The sequence below is a fragment of the Malania oleifera genome, chromosome 7 (assembly GCF_029873635.1).
Source record: "Malania oleifera isolate guangnan ecotype guangnan chromosome 7, ASM2987363v1, whole genome shotgun sequence".
NCBI lineage: Eukaryota > Viridiplantae > Streptophyta > Magnoliopsida > Santalales > Ximeniaceae > Malania > Malania oleifera.
The window spans coordinates 62,300,524-62,320,930 of record NC_080423.1 but is presented as its reverse complement, the minus strand read 5'-3'; positions in this window follow the sequence as shown (position 1 = coordinate 62,320,930).

The following is a 20,407-nucleotide window of genomic DNA, read 5'->3' as shown; positions in this document are numbered from 1 at the left end:
GAAGGAGGTCCATCAATGAATGCCATCTTCTCATCGACAAAACTCAGAGCTTAGGAACAACCTCTCAGTATCTTCTCGTCGTCGAAACATGTCCTCATCGACGAGACTCTCTTGTACCCTCCTCGACGAATCCCCTGTGTTCGTCGACGAGGCCATAAGAAATTTTCTTGGGTTATTACATTCTCCCTTCATTATAAAATTTCATCCTCGAAATTGCTACTCACATGATCCATTATCTCTTAAAACAAATGATCTACTTATTTTATTACCTACCCTCACTTATGGCGGGAGAATACCGTGGTTACATGGGTAGTTCTGGGAGATTACAAGTATAAAAGAAAACCCCTCCAAAACCAAAATACTACCTATCCTATACACTACATTACAATTCAACTGTGCTAAACAAAATAAAATTACTACTACCTTAATTATACATCACTGCCGTATTCACTAAACAAGTGGAGATATTTTCGTTTGATATCATCTTCAAGCTCCCACAAGGTTTTTCTATCGCTTGATTCTTCCACATGACTTTTACTAGTGGTATCTTTTTATTGCACAATTCATGTTCTTTTCTATCTAGGATCTACATTGGAGCTTCCTCATATGCCAGAACATCAGCGAGCTCCAATTCTGCATAGCTAATAATATGGGAAGGATTTGGGATGTATTTTCTTAACATAGAAACGTGAAACACGTTGTGAATCCTGAATAAAAATGGTGGTAGAGCTAGCCAATAAGCCATTGACCCAATCCTCTTGAGTATCTCAAATGGGCCAATGAACCTAGGGCTCAACTTACCCTTCTTCCCAAACCTCATGATCCCCTTCAATGGTGCTAATTTCATAAATACATGATCACTCACTTCAAATTCTAGTTCCCGACAGCGAGTATCTGCGTAACTTTTCTGCCGACTCTGTGCTGCATTGATTTTATCTTGAATGAGTCGAACTTTATCGTACGCCTGCTGTACTATTTCTGACCCCAAAACTCACCTCTCACCCAGCTCACTCCAGTATAAAGGGGAACGATACCTCCTACCATAGAGTGCTTCATAAGGAGCCATGCCAATGCTAGCGTGGTAGTTGTTGTTGTAGGCAAATTCCACCAATTGCATATACTGAGTCCAAGTACACCCAAAATCTAATACACACGCTCACAACATATCCTCAAGTGCCTAAATAGTTCTCTCTATCTGACCGTCTGTTTGAGGATGGAAAGCGGTGCTGAATGCTAACTGAGTCCCCAATGCCTCCAGCAAGCTCCTCAAGAATCGCAATGTAAAACATGGATCATGGTCCAAGACTATGGATACCGGCACTCCATGGGGTCGAACAATCTCCTGTATGTAAATCTCTACTAACCTGTTCATAGGGTAGCTAACTCTAATGGGCAGAAAATGAGTTGTCTTTGTCAGTCTATCAACAATTACCCTGATGGCATTCTGACCATGCAGCGTCCGAGGTAACCCAGTAACAAAATCCATAGATATATGGTCCCACTTCCACTCAAGAATGAAAAGTGGCTGCAACTGACCAACCGACCTCTGGTGCTCAGCCTTAACCTGCTGGCACGTCAAGCATTGCTGCACAAATTCTGCTATTTCCCTTTTCATGCTACTCCACCATAAATACTCCGGCAGATCCCTATACATTTTCGTACTGCCAGGATGAACAGTGTACAAGGATCTGTGTGCTTCTTCTAGAATCATTTTCTTGATGCTGTCATACGTAGGCACACACAATCTGGTGTGAAATCTCAAAGCCCTGTCGTCAGAAATGCTGAATTCCTCTCCCTAACCATCATGTATTCTGGCTATCACCTCTACTAATTCTGGATCATCCCCCTGAGCAGCTTTAATCCTTTCATAAAGTGTAGGTTGTACAACCAGACTAACAATAAGCGCCTAAGGATCATCCTCCACTAATTCCACACCGAGCCTTTCCAAGTCCATCTGAATTGGGTGCTGAACTACTGCTGCTAGCTGTGCTGTATCTTCTGATTTACGACTCAAAGCATCAGCCACCACATTTTCTTTGCCTGGGTGGTAACTGATGGTACAACCGTAATCCTTAATGAGTTCTAACCACCTCCTTTGCCGCATATTCAATTCTTTCTATGTAAATAAATACTTTAGGATTTTATGATCGAAAAATATTTCACATCTCTCACCATATAAGTAATGTCTCCAAATCTTCAGTGCATGTACAACTGTAGCCAATTCTAGATCGTGAGTAGGGTAGTTCTTTTCATATTCTTTCAACTGCCCGGAAGCATATGCTACCACCCTACCATGCTACATCAGTACACAACTAAGCCCTTTCAAAGACATGTCACTATAAATTACATACCCATCACCTCTTGATGGAATCGTCAGTACTAGTGTAGTGACGAGCCGCTGCCTTAATTCTTGAAAACTCTGCTAGCATTCTTCATTCCACACAAACCTGGCATTTTTTGTGGTCAAATGTGTGAGGGGCCCTGACAAAGCTGAAAACCCCTTAACAAATCGATGGTAATAACCTGCATGTCCCAAGAAACTTCTAACTTCTTGCACATTTTTCGGCCTGACCCAATTCACACCGCATCAATCTTGCTAGGATCCACCGTCTTCTAAAATCACATGACCCAAAAATGCAACTTGCTCAAGCCAAAACTCACACTTGCTAAACTTGGCGTAAAGCTTTTCCTCCCCGAGTGTCTGCAGTACTAGCCCCAAATGCACCCCATGATCCTTAAAATTCTTTGAGTACACCGATAAATCATCAATAAAAACCACTACAAACTGATCAAAATACTAATAAAAAATTCTATTCATCAGTCCATGAACACAGTTGGGGCATTTGTCAGACCAAAAAGCATAACGAGAAATTCATAGTGCTCGTACCTGGTCCTGAAGGCTATCTTCGCAATGTCCTCTGCTTTTACTCTCACTTGATGATACCCTGATCTGAGATTGATCTTGGAATACACCCGTGTACCCTAGAGCTGATCAAACAAATCTTCTATATGGGGTAGAAGATATTTATTCTTAATAGTAACCTTGTTGATTTCTCTATAATCAATACACATCCTCAAAGACTCATCTTTCTTCCTTACAAACAATACTGGAGCTCCCCATGGCGATACATTGGGTTGTATAAATCCCCTATTCAGTAAGTCTTGCAACTGATTCTTCAATTCTCCTAATTCAGCTGGAGCCATACGATAAGGAACATTAGAAATCGGTGTCATCCCTAGAGGTAAATCTATGGGAAAATCCACCTCGCGTTCAGGAGGCAACCCTGGTAGCTCCTCTAGAAAAACATCTGGAAATTCTTGTACAACTGGGGTACTGTAAAGTTTCGATTCATTCTCTGATGTTTCCTTTACAAAAGCCACAAACCCCTGACTTTCATCCCGAAGTAGTCTGCTTGCATGTATAGCTGATGCTACCTACAACGGAGCATGTACACATGAACCAACAAACCTGAATTCTTGTTCACCAGGGGGTCTGAAAATTACTTCTTTCTGATGGCAATCAATACTGGCGTGATTAATTGCCAACCAATCCATTCCCAATATTACGTCAAACCCACACATATCAAACACAATCAGATCTGTTGGTAGCACTCTCCTCTAAATTTCTATTGGATAACCCTTGAGTACCTTTTGACATCGCAACATTGACCCTGACGATGTAGCTATTGACAACTCTATATCCAATGACTGGGTCTCACTTTCAGATAATTTAACATAGGATGCAGAGACAAATGAATGTGTAGCACCTAAATCAAATAAGACAATAACTGGATATGATAACATAGTAAAAGTACCTGTCACCACATTTGTGGCAGCCTCAGCATCACCCGATGTCAAAACGTAAACCCTCGTCGGGGCCACATTCCTCTGCTGACCTCCCCGAGCCACCTGATAACCTCCCCGATAGGGCCTGGGAGCTGGGATCTGGTTTGGCGGATCTCGGCATGCACGTGCCATATGACTAGGTCTCCACAGTGATAGCACACATCTCTCCCTGCCCGACACTCCCCAAATGAAATCTCCCGCATGTCCAACATACCAAGAAAGTCGGCGTACCCTAATTCTCGCGAGGTCCTGTCATCTGCCGCTTATCTCCCCTATCATGACCTCCTCTTCATGAACCCCTACTAGAGCCAGCCTGAAAACCTTGAGGCGTAGGCCTCTTCCTCTGACTCTGACCCGCTATACCACTCTCAATGATCGCAGCTCTGTCTACAACCTCCATAAATGTTTGAGCCCTGAAACCATTCACCTGCTCAAATAAGTTCTGCCTCAATCCCTCTTCAAACTTTCTTACCTTTTTCTCTTCATCAGGTGCTAAATGTGGAGCAAAATGCAATAACTCGATAAATCGAGCTGCGTACTAAGATATGGTCATCTGCCTTTATACCAGGTGCATAAACTCTGCTACCTTCGCGCTCCGAACAACCAAGGGAAAATATAGCTTGAAAAACAGCTCCTTGAATCGATCCCAAGTCACTGGCATTTTAACCAGCCTCTGCTTCTCTATCAATCACACTGATCTTCACTAATGCTTCGCATCTCCTATCAGTTTAAATGCTGCAAATACCACCTTTTGTTCATCCGTACAAGGAAGCACAACCAATATCTTTTCAATGTCCTAAACCTAATTCTCAGCTACAACCGGGTCATCTCCTCCAACAAAGGATAGGGGCTTCATCCACGTAAACTGCTCAATCATGCAACTACACTCCCTTGAGCTCCTGACCATCTCAGTCATCAACTGCTAGGTGATGCTACGTAGTACCGCATATATATCACCACCACCCATGCTGGAAGGTCCTAATCTGTCTCCCTCAGCATTCATGTCACTGCTTCCTGGGTCCATCCTGAAAACAAAGAACATACTTTAAGGATCTTATCTCCTGCACAGACCTAATCTATTTTATTCCACTAAAATCCCATATTAATAACTAACTACCTTCCCTGAACTTAATTCAGAATCCAATTTTGCAACCTAAACACACGACCCAACGATAGTTTCCTATGGTTTTCCTAAAATCGTCACCCCAGGAAAAACACAGAAACCACCACAGAAAATCCTGTACCTAGATTGCAGAACAAACCTCAAATCATTTCCTATACTCTGGTATTGCTTCCACTACACTCTAAAGTCTACTGAACCTAGCAACCTAGGCTCTGATACCAAATTGTAATGACCTGCTAAAATTATATATATTTATATATTAAGTTAATCTGCCCTAATAACTCTTGATAGAATAAAACATCAACCTAAGCAGCGAGAAGCTGAAGTCAAGTATCCACAACCATATACATATACAATACAATACCAGAGTGCTAAATGCTCCTAAAATATACATACATAACTGAACTAGGGCTACATAAAACTATCCTTTTTCCCAAAAACACTCACCCTACTGCCAGGGTAGCACTGTAGCCCCCCTACCTGTGAGCTTGATCTGCTCGCCTAGTCGAATCACCTGAAAAATATCAATTGAATGGAATGAGGCGATGCTTTGTAAGAAGAAACATGTTATTACTAGGGTGTAGCAAGTGAGTCATATACTTGGAAGATCTGATCTAAACAAAATAATACCATATATAACAAAACTGAGAAAACCTGTATACCAGTTATCATATAAAACATGCTTACGTAGCTTAACATAAATTGATTATTCAGAATATTCTATTCATAATACTGATAATACTTATACGTATAACTGTCGTCAATAAATCTGATCATAATATGTATAAATAATAACTGTGAAAATTCCCTGGATGGATCACTGAAGTCATGAATTAACCCCTCATGACAGGGTTATGCAACCCAAAGAGGGGACCTAACCTAACTGGCCGACCAGGGTAAGTTAACTGAACTCTGACAGTCAGATCGACCCTCTCAACCCATATTTGATGGGGAGCCTGTCCACAACATAGGCACAATTGACTTCCGAATACCACCTATTATCTGAATAGGGGTTGCACTCTGAACTGAATATAGCTACGGTACCGTACTCTGCTGCTGAATATGGTCAATCAGGGTTTGATACTATATACGTAACTAATATGTCTAAAAAATACTGTTTTTACGATGATCTTGTAACATCTGAAATAACCATAACATCATATAAATAGCTGAGTAAACTGTAATAATTGAGTTTCTGAGATATCTACTTAACTGATTAACTGAAATATCTGATTTACTGTATGAACTGAATGTTATGGTTTTGAAATATATATGTCATAATATTCTGAAAATACTACAAAATACAAGTTTCTGTGCGTATGCTGAAAATCATGGTATTCTGAAAATTATGGAAACCTTGTACTGAGTTAATACTAACTCATGCCACACAATTAAATATCAACATCATCAGGCTCTGAAACTGCATAAATAATCTAAATAATAATTTGTTGAAAACATATAATTTATACTGAATCATAATAGGTTTGCCTAGCATAGCATATTTCCCTTACCTGATTCCTGCTAAAATCTCCTACTATGACGGATCCTACACCCGCAGGGCTCCCCACTCAACACCCTAAAAATCATATATCTCATAACAAAATATCACTATTTCCTTGCGTACTACATTTCCTACAACTGCTAGAAATCCAAACTTTGACAAAAAAAAACCTTACCCTGAATTTGGGATGAAACCCAACTTCGTCTCACCGACGATTCGCTCCGACAGACTTAGGGAGAACTTCCTCAGGAGCATCGTGGTGGCCTCAGATCGTCGATCCAACAAATGATGGGCCCGAAATCGAAGAAAAAGGGAAGAGGGACCATAGAAGAGAGAGAGCGTTCCGCTGAGTTTTCTCCTTAAAAAAACTGAGTTTAGCATTATTTATACTGTGGCCTTCGTTGACGAGCCACGTCATCTCGTCGACGAGTCCAAGAAGGAGGTTTGTCGATGAACGCCATCTTCTCATCGATGAAACTCAGAGCTTAGGAACAACCTCTCGGTATCTCCTCATTAATGAAACATGTCCTCGTCAACGAGACCCTCTTGTACCCTCGTTAATGAATCCCCTATGTTCATCGACTAGGCCATGAGAAATTTTCCTAGGTTATTACAGTATTGGTATGGGATCCAACAGCCCTACACTCTTCTTCCGCTCCACCTTGTCTTGTTGGTAAGTGAGACAAGTTCGGGTATAATGAACCACATCATCATGCCTGTGCGGCCAATAATACCTCTGCTTCAATAGTGTTGTCATTGGAGTCATTCTTTACGAATACCCCTAAACGAACTTCCTGTAATAGTTAGTAAGGCCAAGAAAGGAACGCAACTCCTTCACTGTTGTGGGGATCTTCCATTCTTGAATTACCCTTACCTTCCCTATATCTCCCTGGATACGACCTTGCTCAACCACATGACTAAGGGATTTATTGCTCCATTGAGCGAAAGAGAACTTCTCTTTCTTCACATACAGACTATTTCCCCTAAGCCTGTCGAATACCTTCCACAGATGCTCTTTATGTTTTTTCTGAAACAACACCGATGCTCCTAATGGTGCTTTAGAAGGGCGAACATATCCTACTTCCAACAACTCAAGTTGTTTCCTTCGCTCTGCCAACTATAGAGGCGTTATCTGATATGACCCTATAGCAGGTGGTTTCACTTCTGGAAACAACTCGATCTCATGCTCAACACCCCGTAGTGGAGGCAATTTGTGAGGTAGCTTATCCGACATCACCTCATTGTACTCATCCAAGACCGCTTGGATGGTCGTAGGCACCAGATCTTGGCCTACTTCTTCATCTACCACCACCGTGGCTAGATAAGTGTGCTCTCCCTTTCTCAATTCCTTCTTGAGTTACATGGATGAAAGGAACTTCCCATCATCTCCTTTCGTTGCAACGACTTACACCATGCACATGTGATCTCTTATCAGAACCAGCCGAATGCATCAGCATTGCCTTCGTCCCCATTAGGAACTCCATTCCCAAAATGACTGTAAAGTCATCCAATGGCACTGCTGTGAAATTCACATGACCTTCCCATTACCCAAGTTTCACAGTAACTTGTTTGGCTACTCCTATAGTAAGCTGGGCTACATAATTAACTGCTTTTATGTGTCTTGTATCATTCTCTAAGGATAAGTTGAGTCTTCATGCTTCCGGTTGTGAAACAAAATTATGAGTAGCCTTGATATCCCCCATAGCATGGGTACTCTTCACATTGATCCTCAAGTCCACAAATATCAGCCCTTTTGCTCATGTAACTTTCGGTGCTTTTGCCTACTTTTCTAATGCTTTCACCTGCCGCATTGCACCCAACCTCGGGGCATCATCCTCTTCCCCCTCACTTTCCACCACTTGTCCCAAAAGTGGAAGCTTGTAAGGCATTGAGTAATCCTTGTGTGGACACTCACTCACTATGTGAGGTCCTCCACACAAGTAGCATGAAAATTTACTCTTCCCCTTTCCATCGAGTGTGTTGAATCCTCAAGAGGACGTAGCTTCCTTATAAGTTGATGCTTTATAGTCGGCTCCCCTACTCTTGGGTTTTCCTTTCTTGAAAGGCTTTCCACTGTTTCCCTCTCCGCCAAATCCTTTGGACAAAGTGATATTATCATCAACGTAGTCAATCAAACATTTTGCAAGTGCAGTAGACAAGTCTTAAAGCCTATGAAGTTCAGTTTTTGCCCATAGTTTCATCCTCTCAAGAAAATAGAACAACTTTTCCTTCTCCGACATGTCCTTGATATCCAACATCAAAGCAGAAAATTATTTTACATATTCCTTGATTGACCTTATATGCTTGAGGTCTCTCAGCTTTTTCCTAGCACTGTACTTGGCATTCTTAGGAAAGAATTGGGCCTCAAGCTCTCTCTTCAAGTCTGCCCAACTATCAACTACACAACCTCCATTTTCAATTTCATTGTACTTGGTGTTTACGTCATCAACCAAGTACATGGTTGCAATATCCACCTTCACCTATTCTGAGGCCATCCTCACAACACGAAAGTATTGCTCCACATCAAACAAGAAGTTCTCCAACTCCTTAGCATCACGGGCACCCCCATATGTCCTGGGTTCTGGTAACTTGGTCTTGCTAACTCCCAGAGTGTTGGAGTTCCCCATAGCAAGAACCATTAGATTCATCTTTGCATCCAGATCAACTTCTTGCGATTGCAAAGTTTCCACTGTATGGCGAAAGTCCTCTAATATCTCACTTAACAAACTTGCTTGAAGCTTTTGTGATCCCATCATTTCATCAACAAATTCCCTCATCTGGGCCACCTCTGCAACCACAATGTTGGATTTTGTCTCAGCCTGTGCTTCCAGCACGCCGATTCTTTTAGCATCGGTTGGTGTCATGGTCACTTACCAAAGCTATCCCAATCCCACACCGAAGGTAACTAAATTCCTAATACGAAGCTCTGATACCAGTTGCCACAGGCCGCCTATTTTCACACCTTTGTGAAAGGGTCATGCAGTGCTAGCTAAAGCCTATTGTTTGCCAACATTTACCCATGAAACACTTTCATTAGCATTCAATCAAATAGCAGCAGAAGTCATAAGCAATTATGAAAGCAGTGGCAAGCAAATAGTAAACATTGAAGCAACACAATTCATTAACAACACATCTATTGACATTGTGTGTTTAGCGAGGGAGGTAAGTAGGCTAAACACATTGGCAATAGCGAGTGAGTTTTACAAGACTAATGAATACTCACCCTCCCCTAAAGAGGTTTTTATATAAATATCATCCTGTCATTAGAAAACATCAAAGTAACCGATGAGTCATACTACCTTATTTGACATATAAAGAAACTACTAGTAGAAAATAACCCTACAATAGTATTTACATGATAGAAATCTATCCCCAACACACGAGACAAGCGGTCACAAGCAAGCATAATGCCTTGAACAAGCTTAGCTTGTGACACTATGCAATGCAAACACATGTTTATATGAAATGGGTTGTATTGTGTTTTTCTTCACAGCCCATAAATGCAAATATAACATTCAAACTAAAGATATGTTTGGTATCGTTGTTGTTTTTTATTTTCTATTTGTGTTTCTACATGGTAAAGAAATAAATTATAAAAACGCGTTTACTTATGTTGTCAATTTTTAGTTTCTATTGTTGATTTACAGTTGTTTGTCAAAAAATTTAAAATCAAATTTTATGGGTTTCAATTCTTAGATTGGTTGCTTTCCTTTGGAAGGTCTTGGGGCTCCTGACTCTCATGTGATATAAGAGTCATGTCCTTGCCTGGAGTCCAAGAAAGTTAAGGTCATAGAAGTAAATTATAGAAGAACGAGGTGCAAATAGCTCTAAAGGGGAAACTCACAAACCATGGATTCTCATTCACAAAGTTCAGAAATTACACCTGCTCGACTTTCTTCTTCCATTTCTTTACCTCCCTCCATTAAGAAAACCATTTCTTCCAAACTTACAAACCTAGTAGAATATTCCTATATTCTTGATTCTGCTGAGATACAGGAAACCTCCCTTCCTCTTGTAAATCCTTACAATATTTTTAGAAGAAAAAAGTCTCTAGCCAATCAAGCTTGTAAACCTTTTTCTCCTCACAGAAAACCTGATGACCCATCCAGCCCATGGATAGGCATCCGCCGTCCAGATCCAAAACCAAAACCTTTGTGGATCTATGATAGAGCCCTTGAAATTCTCCGAGAAGGACTCCTTCCTTCTAAAGAACCTGAACCTGAACCCTACCAAACTCCAGTTTCCAAACTACCACAATCTCAGCCAATTCCCTGTTTCATGGCCTCTCTGTATAACAAACAGTTTCCACCCTTGGAACCAAGGTCATATACAGATTCCAACCTTCATTCCAGACCATTCATCCAACCCGCTGAAGTTCAACCAGACGGATCAAGGAAGCTTCCATCCCAGGCTGAACAAGTTCTGAACTGGCAAACCCAGAATGCTAGAACACAGAATACAACGCTAACTGCCATTGATCACAAAGTTGACAGACTCATCCATCATGGCGCTCAGATGAATCAATGTTTTGACACCCTTGATTCCAGAATTGAAGCATTATATGATGATCTCAAAAGGAGAATTGATATTCTTGATGCTGAACTCAGACAATTCATCTCTAAAGGATACTTTGGATCATTGTTCAATGCTAAAGAAGAAGAAATCAGAAGACTCAAAGATGAAGTATCACAAATTGAGCGAGAATATTGTCCAACACCCACACCAACCTACATACCTAAAGCCTTTCCATATGCTCCATCATATTCTTTCATTCCACAATCACTTCCTGCACCATCTTACAGACAGCCCGATTATTCCAAACATTTCAAATCCACAGCTGAAATCCTCAAGAAACATTCTCTTATTCCAGCAGCTCCCATTACTCGTAGATCTCCAATTCCAGCAAAACCTTTGCCCCTGAACCTATTGATCAAAAACTAAAAAGCCCATTTGTTTCACCTGATCAATCTCCATCTTTCCTTGCTGACCCTGTTCCTAAAATACCTATTGAAGACAACAGTGATGTTTCCATTGAAACTGAAACATCATTCTCCTCCTCAGAGCAAAAGATTACTGATCTCACCAATATGATGATGGCATCTCCCACAGAACCAAGATCATCCAGAACTCAAGAATTCCATGAAGAGACCGATACCACAGTTCCTATTATGGACGAACCCTCTGAAGCCACTTCGACTACTCCTCAATCGGTTCCTCATCATTTAAACAACAATTCATGGTTCTCTTTTGATGGATTACCTCCAACTAAGTGGAGAGATAAAATTGGTGAATTCGGTGCATGGATTGACCTCCAACTCTCAAAGCCCGGGAACACATTACAATCAGTTCTTGTTGAATTTACATCCAGATTCACTGGAACGTTGAGAGACTGGTTTCAAAGTCTTGGTGAATTCAGAAAAGTCACATTCATTAATTCCCAAATTCCCTCCTTTGCTTTGGGAACACTCTACAGAGAATTTGTTGGCGATCCAGACATTCGTGCCAATGTTGTTCGATAAGAATATTTTGAAATGAGATGTTGTTCTTTAAAGAAAAAGGATCTTGATTTTCATTATCAAAGAATGTCCAAGCGGTATTATCTTCTTGGTGGATTTCATGATGATAATCTCAGACAAGTTTACATTAATTCATTACCAGAAGACATTCAGCCAAATTTACAGAGAAAGATTGCTTCTCTCTCTCGACCTCTCAAAGATATCTCTTTAGGAGAGATTCATCAACTGGCACTCACTGCTCTTGAAAAGTTATGTGACACTTATCAGTTGTTCTCAAAGATGATCAAACAGAATCATAAGTTCACGAAGCAATATAAAAAGCCCTACTTACAGATCAAATGCAAAGAAAAGGATTGTATCTGTAGTTCCAAAAAGAAGAAGCATTTCAAAGACTATGGTTCTGACAAACTTTCTAAGAAAAATCACAGAAAGAAGAAAAGATTCAGATTCTTCAAAAAGAGGATCCGATGAGAACATGACAAATCTCCTCGCTATTCCATCTTCCAGAGGTTGTGGTTACCCATGAGGGTGGTCAGCTTCCTTCTCCATGTGGATAGTGGATCGAATAGCTGGAGGAAGGTCCAGAATAGGGATTTCTGGTTGGCTGGATCATGAAGATGGGCATACGTTTCTTGTAGAGGGAGGAGTACAGCATGTACCTGCAAAACAGAAAGATACCAAAGATACCATAATACATGTGTATTGAAGGATGATGGGTTGATGACGTAGGGATTGAGGAATGGATATACTGGAAAGGTAGGGTATTGGCCTATAGCCTTGGCATAGTTGTAATAGAAGAGCTGTGCACAAGATTTGATTTTGGAGACATCAGTGGTTTTTGGAGGTATTTCCGGTGGGTAGTGTATTTGGGTAGAGGCACTGAGATAAAGGATATCTGGAGGTGATGATGAGGAGGAGGCCATGAGTATTAGTGGTATGGCTTGGTGGTTGGATATGAGGAAGGCTATTTTCCTTGGGCGAGATAACATATCTGCGAGAACATTATGATCGCCTTTTATATGCTTCACGGAGAAGTCATATCGGGAAAACCAGTCTTTGAGTCTGAGAATCTGTGGATTAGGGAGAATCTTGTTTCGGAATTCAAGCATCTTTGGGAAAGATGAGTTGTCCATTTCAACTGTGAAGTGCTTCGATCTGACGTAGAAGTCAAATTTTTGGATTCCATTTTTCACCGCAATTATTTCTTTGAACACAGTGTGATAGTGCTTCTGCGAATCTTTGAATTCTCCACTTGCGTGTCCGCAATAGGCTCTTCTGTTATCCTTATCTTCAAGTAGTAGGGCACCCCAATAATGATCACTTGCGTCTGACTGGAGGATAAGATTTCCTATGGATGGAATAGTCAGAGGCGGTGGATCCTTGGCAGCTTTTTTCAAGTACTTGACAGCATTTGTCTAGTCAGGGCCCCATAGGGGTGGTTTCTTTTTCAACAGCTGTGACAAGGAGCTGGTGTGATGGCTAGCATACGGGATGAAGTCTCTAATGTAATTAATTATGCCAAGAAATTGTTGAATTTCTTTGACAGAAAGATTAGCATCTAGAAACTGCAATAATTGCTCTGTGAGATGTGGACCTTGACAAATGGTTCCGTGGGAAATTTTCATCCCCAGAAAATGAATTTCTTTTTGTCCAATCACGCTTTTATTTTCTAATAACATTATCCCGTACTATGATGCCAGCTGGTGGAAATGATCAAGAAGGTGATGATGATCTACAAGGCTTTTTGAAAATAATAATATATCATCAATGTAAATCAGGGTACTATGCAGAATAGGATTAAAAATCTTGGTCATCGCTTTTTGAAATAGTGATGGCGCGATCTTTAAGCCGAAGGGCAAAACTGTCCATTGGAATTGTTCATTCGGAATACAGAACGCTATCTTGTATCTGTCATCTGGATGGATGCCGAGTTGCCAAAATGCACCTTTTAGATCGAACTTCGAAAATATCTCTGATCTTTTTTCAACATAGAATGCTTGACATGCCCAAGAGGAATCAGTTGGTTCAATGAGACCTTGTCTTAATAAAGAATAACATTCTTCTCTGGCAAGCTTGAGGTCTGATGGAGTCATTCCCGGATGTGTAGCTTTAGTTGGGCTAACATCTTCATTGAGCTTGAAAGGAATGTGGATGAAAAAATCTGGGTTTTTCCAAAGTGGATGATCATGAATGAACTGATCATGACTTTCTGCACATAACTTCAGAAGTTTGTTTTGAATGGGCTGAAAATCTGGAGGAGAATACGAAAGAGAGTAAATCTTGTTTGTCTGGGTAAAAGGCTTAAATTCTCTTTTGTACTTAATTCCAGTGGGAAGAATCCTTAAGGATTTTGAAAGACAATAAACATCCCATCCTAATAAAACATCCTTTTAAGGAAGTGGACTACCAATAACCTGAGTCCAAATGATGCAATTAGGAAGGAGTTTAATCCCAATTTTTCTTTTGGAAATCGAAGTGGTTGTAAAAATTTGATCATTCGCAGCTCTAAAAAATTGAGTATGGGAAGACCAACAATCTGGTGGTAAGACTTTAGGATTGATCATGGTCTTATGAGATCCTGTATCAATGAATGCAACAGCAGGAATGGGTTTACCATGTTTTTCAAGAAGGAGCTGGATTTGAACATGAGGACTAATATGAGAATCTTGAGAGAAGAGAATAGGCTGGACTGGTTGAACTTGAAGACTTTCGTCTGAGTGATTATCAATGTCTGAATCAAAATCTTCTGAATCAGTGAGGACGAGAATCGCTTCTTCAGTCATCTCTTCTTGTTCTAAAAGAATAGATTCTGCATCTGCATCAATTTCTTCATTCTGTAACTGTTGGGCAAGCTTTGCAAATTTTGTCCTGTTCATCGGGCATTGTTTTGCATAGTGTCCTTTTCTCTTACAAATGAAACAGCGAGGTGATTTGTCATGTCCTCGTCGAATCTTCTTTTTGAAGAATCTGAATCTTTTCTTCTTTCTGTGATCTTTCTTGGAAAGTTTGTCAAAACCATAGTCTTTGAAATGCTTCTTCTTTTTGGGACTACAGATGCAATCCTTTTCTTTGCATTTGATCTGTAAGTATGACTTTTTGCATTGCTTCATTAACTTATGATTCTGTTTGATCATCTTTGAGAACAACTGATGAGTGTCACATAGCTTTTCAAGAGCAGTGAGTGCCAGTTGATGTATCTCTCCTGAAGAGATATCTTTGAGAGGTCGAGAGAGAGAGAAGCAATCTTTCTCTGTAAATCTGGCTGAATGTCTTCTGCTAATGAATTAATGTAAACTTGTTTGAGATTATCATCATGAAATCCACCAAGAAGATAATACCGCTTAGACATCCTTTGATAATGAAAATCAAGATCCTTTTTCTTTAAAGAACAACATCTCATTTCAAAATATTCTTGTCGAACAACATTGGCATGAATGTCTGGGTCACCAAAAAATTCTCTGTAGAGTGTTCCCAAAGCAAAGGAGGGAATCTAGGAATTAATGAATGTGACTTGTCTGAATTCCCCAAGACTTTGAAACCAGTCTCTTAACGTTCCAGTAGATCTGGATGTAAATTCAACAAGAACTGATTGTAATGTGTTCCTGGGCTTTGAGAGTTGGAGGTCAATCCATGCACTGAATTCACCAATTTTATCTCTCCACTTAGTTGGAGGTAATCCATCAAAAGAGAACCATGAATTGTTGTTTGAATGATGAGGAACCGATTGAGGAGTAGCCGAAGTGGCTTTAGAGGGTTCTTCCACAATAGGAACTGTGGTATCGGTCTCTTCATGTAATTCTTGAGTTCTGGATGATCCTGGTTCTGTGGGAGATGCCATCATCATATTGGTGAGATCAGTAATCTCTTGCTCTGAGGAGGAGAATGATGTTTCAGTTTCAGTGGAAACATCACTGTTATCTTCAATAGGTATTTCAGGAACAGGGTCAGCAAGGAAAGATGGAGATTGATCAGGTGAAACAAATGGGCTTTTTAGTTTTTGATCAACAGGTTCGGAGGGCAAGGGTTTTGCAGGAATTGGAGATCTGCGAGTAATGGGAGCTGCTGGAATAAGAGAATGTTTCTTAAGGATTTCAGCAGTGGATTTGAAATGTTTGGAATAATCAAGCTGTCTATAAGATGGTGTAGGAAGTGATTGTGGAATGAAAGAATATGATGGAGCATATGGAAAGGCTTTAGGTATGTAGGTTGGTGTGGGTGTTGGACAATATTCTCGCTCAATTTGTGATACTTCATCTTTGAGTCTTCTGATTTCTTCTTCTTTAGCATTGAACAATGATCCAAAGTATCCTTCAGAGATGAATTGTTTGAGTTCAGCATCAAGAATATCAATTCTCCTTTTAAGATCAGCATATAATGCTTCAATTCTGGAATCAAGGGTGTCAAAACGTTGATTCATCTGAGCGCCATGATGGATGAGTCTGTCAACTTTGTGATCAATGGCAGTTAGCGTTGTATTCTGTGTTCTAGCATTCTGGGTTTGCCAGTTCAGAACTTGTTTAGCTTGGGATGGAAGCTTCCTTGATCCATCTGGTTGAACTTCAAAGGGTTGGATGAATGGTCTGGAATGAAGGTTGGAATCTGTATATGACCTTGGTTCCAAGGGTGGAAACTGTTTGTCATACGGAGAGGCCATGAAACAAGGAATTGGCTGAGATTGTGGTAGTTTAGAAACTGGAGTTTGGTAGGGTTCTGGTTCATGTTCTTCAGGAGGAAGGAGTCCTTTTTCTCGAAGAATTTCAAGGGCTCTATCATAGATCCACAAAGGCTTTGGTTTTGGATCTGGACGGCGGATGCCTATCCATGGGCTGGATGGGTCATCAGGTTTTCTGTGAGGAGAAAAAGGTTTACAGGCTGGTTTAGTTTCTCTTTTTTGTGATCGACGGCAAGAGCAATCTAGATCGCACATAGCTGGATCAACATCCCATATAAAGTGTCCTTCAATTTTGTCGGTGTAGATGGGGGATCCGTCTGCTTCAACATGATTGACTGGAATGTCATCCTCGAAAGTAACTATCATTAGTGACTGGAACACCGGAGGAGTGCTGGATGAAGCTGTATCTTTCGGGTTGAACACTGTCTTTACCGTTCCATCTGGAAGTCTTTGGAACTTAGCATCTGAGAGATGGATGGGTGAAGATTGCTGATGAAGCTGCTCATAACTGGAAATCCACTCTAGAGGAATGAGTTCTTTCAGTTCTTCTCTAGGGATTTGTCGTGGGATCTGTAGAATGGTAGGAACATCATCTTCACGTTCAGCAGTAATTAAGATAGTATCCTCATACTGTCCTGGAAGAGGAAGATCAACAGCATGATCTTGGAGTCTGTAGATAAGTTGATGATACAGAGTAGCCATGTAGGCTTATGAGACTTGTGGAGCACCAGTAATTTGCAGTTGAACCTTCATGCAGTTCCTTAGGTTCTTGTTTCTGAGAGGAATGTTAAAGTTGGGAAAAAACGTGAGACACACGCTACCGACTTGGAGAGTGGTAAGCGAGGTACCAATTGCTGCATGTTCATACTGGGTGTATGTTATGTTGAGTAAAGAGATCCTAGCGGTAACTGGAAGTCCTTTACGGCCATGGAGTGTCAGAAAAAGTCTGATAGCACCAAAATGAAGATGAGTGTAGCCTTCTCTTATCCACTGGTTGATGAGATCTTAATCAAGCTCAAGATCGACATATTGTTCTTTGGAAGAGGCTGGAATCAGACACTTGTCAAGAGCTGTAGTCTGGACGAACTCCTTGACTTGTGGTCGGTTGTGAGAGATGAGAAGAGTGCGAACTTGATTGGCTAGAGACTTTTTTCTTCTAAAAATATTGTAAGGATTTACAAGAGGAAGGGAGGTTTCCTGTATCTGAGCAGAATCAGGAATATAAGAATATTCGACTAGGTTTGTAATTTTGGAAGAAGTGGTTTTCTGAGTGGAGGGAGGTAAAGAGATGGAAGAAGAAAGTCGAGCAGGTGTAATTTCTATTGTAGTAATTTTTTAATGTGTATTATTTGTAATTTTATTATTTTAATCATATTTTTATAATATTATTTGATTAAAAGATAAAAAAAAAAAATTTTTTTAGTTAATTTTTAATTTGTATTAATTTTATAAATATTAACCAAACAGGTTAATAGTCTCTAGTTTTTAGTTTTTGGTTTCCATTTCTCTAATTTTTGTTTCTTAATAAATTTATTATTTTTAAAAAATCTCAAGAAGTTTTATTCGTCACAAAGTAGTTATGACTTTAAGCGCATATTAGTATAAAATAATTTTAAAATAACATAAATATTTTTTCGTAACTAATAATGTCTCAAATAAGCCAACTATTTCAAGGGTGAAACTCATAAGGGTCTTCCATTAATTTTGATTCTCCAATTCATAACCATTAAATTCAATTAGATGACAATTTTAATTATATAAAATAATAGGTTTCCTTAATTGTACAAATTAAAATTATACAGACTAAAATATATTTTAACTAAAAGTATAAGGACTAACTTACCATTTTATTCAATATAAAATTAAATGTAATTTTTAAAATTGAATATTTAAAAATTTTAAAATAATTATGAAATTACATTAATAATATTTATTTATGGATTCTACAAATTAATAATAATTATTTTTATTTATTATTACATAAATCAATTTGTAATAATCTATTACTTTAATTATGAATGGTGATTACCAAAAAAAAATAAAAATTATTACTTCAAATATTATTAATAGTTAAAAAATTAAATTGCAAAATTATGAGAAAATTTAAATACTAATCAACTTATGTATAAGATGATTTTAAAAAGTTAATTCTTATATTTATTATTTCATAAAGAAATTCAATTATTATTAACAGTTTTAAATTATTAACATACTACTACTAATGGTTAAAAAAATATTAATTTAATTATTATTAATTGGTACAAAAAATGTTAGTTCCATCATTATGAGCGGTTATAAAAATTAAACTATAAACTTGCAAGAATTTTTCATTATACTAATGATTTTATTTTGTTGTTTCATATATTAATTTGATTATTTATTAAAAGCATGTACATAAATGATTAATTATTATTAAATTATTAAACAAAAATTAGTTCAACCAATTCAAAAGGAGAATGAAGGGGACTATTAGTCAAAGTGTATTACTTTAAAAGGTCCTCAATGCAAGTGATCACCATATATTTTTTCTTCTTAAGGAAAAATAAACAAAATATTAAGAGATAATTAGTTTGAACGAAAAGAAGTTTTAAATACTGGTAGGTTTTTATGGACCAAATTACTATACTAAAGATTATATTTATCCATTCATAAAATAATTCATAATTATTAGTAGTGGTAAAAGAATTGATTGAACTGTTATTAATGGCTACAAAAATTATTTATTTAGTTACTATTACATGTTGCATTGAATATTAATTCCATTATCATTTGATTTAATGTTTTGTAAACTAAATCATGTATTAAAAATATTTATAGTGGCACATGGGCATGGCGCGGTGGAAAAATATCAGCAAGTAAGAAAGAACATCAGAAGTTTAATTTCAGGTAGATACACTCACGGAACCAGCAATACTTGTGGATGGTGAGGGTTTACTCTGTGAACCAGTGGGAACTGTGGATGGTGAGAGTTCGCTCTATGAGTCAGCGGGGACCGTGGATGGTGAGAGTTCTCTGTGAGCCAGTCGGAAACCATGGATGATAATGAAGATGTGTCCCGAGGATCGGGTTGGCCGAACGTCCAACTGATGTACAGAAGCCGTGTCCGCATTTCAGACTTTACCAGCATCAGCGATACCTGGGGACGGAGGACGCTAATCCATAGGTTTGGTGCCGCACTAAGGGATCCAAATGACTCGTTGGTAGTTGAAGTTCCTACGTAATAAAAATAAATAAATAGTTATAGTAAATATTAATCAATTACGATAGCATAATGAAAGAAGAAAGGAACAATTAGTCAAATTATATTACTTTCAAAGTCATTCAATGCACATGGTTTTGGGACTTATTTTTTCTTCTTAAAGAAAAAGAAGAAAAAATTAAGAGATATTTAGGGATCATTTGGTATCATTGTTAAAAATTAGAGAAATGAAAATTAAAAATCAAAAACAGAAACTAAAAATTAAAAACCAATAATTTGTTTGGTTAACATTTATGAAATTAATATAAGTTAAAAACTTAACTAAAAAAATGCTCGTTTTCATCTTTAAATAAGATAATATTATAAAAATATGATTAAAATGATAAAATTACAAATAATACACACTAACAAATTTCTATAATAAAAATAAAATTTATTATAATTATTTTGTTTAATTGTTCTATTTTCAATATTAACTTTACAATAAAAAATTTATTGGACAAGATAATTAAAAAATAGTAAAAATGTTATATAATTAGCTTTATTATTA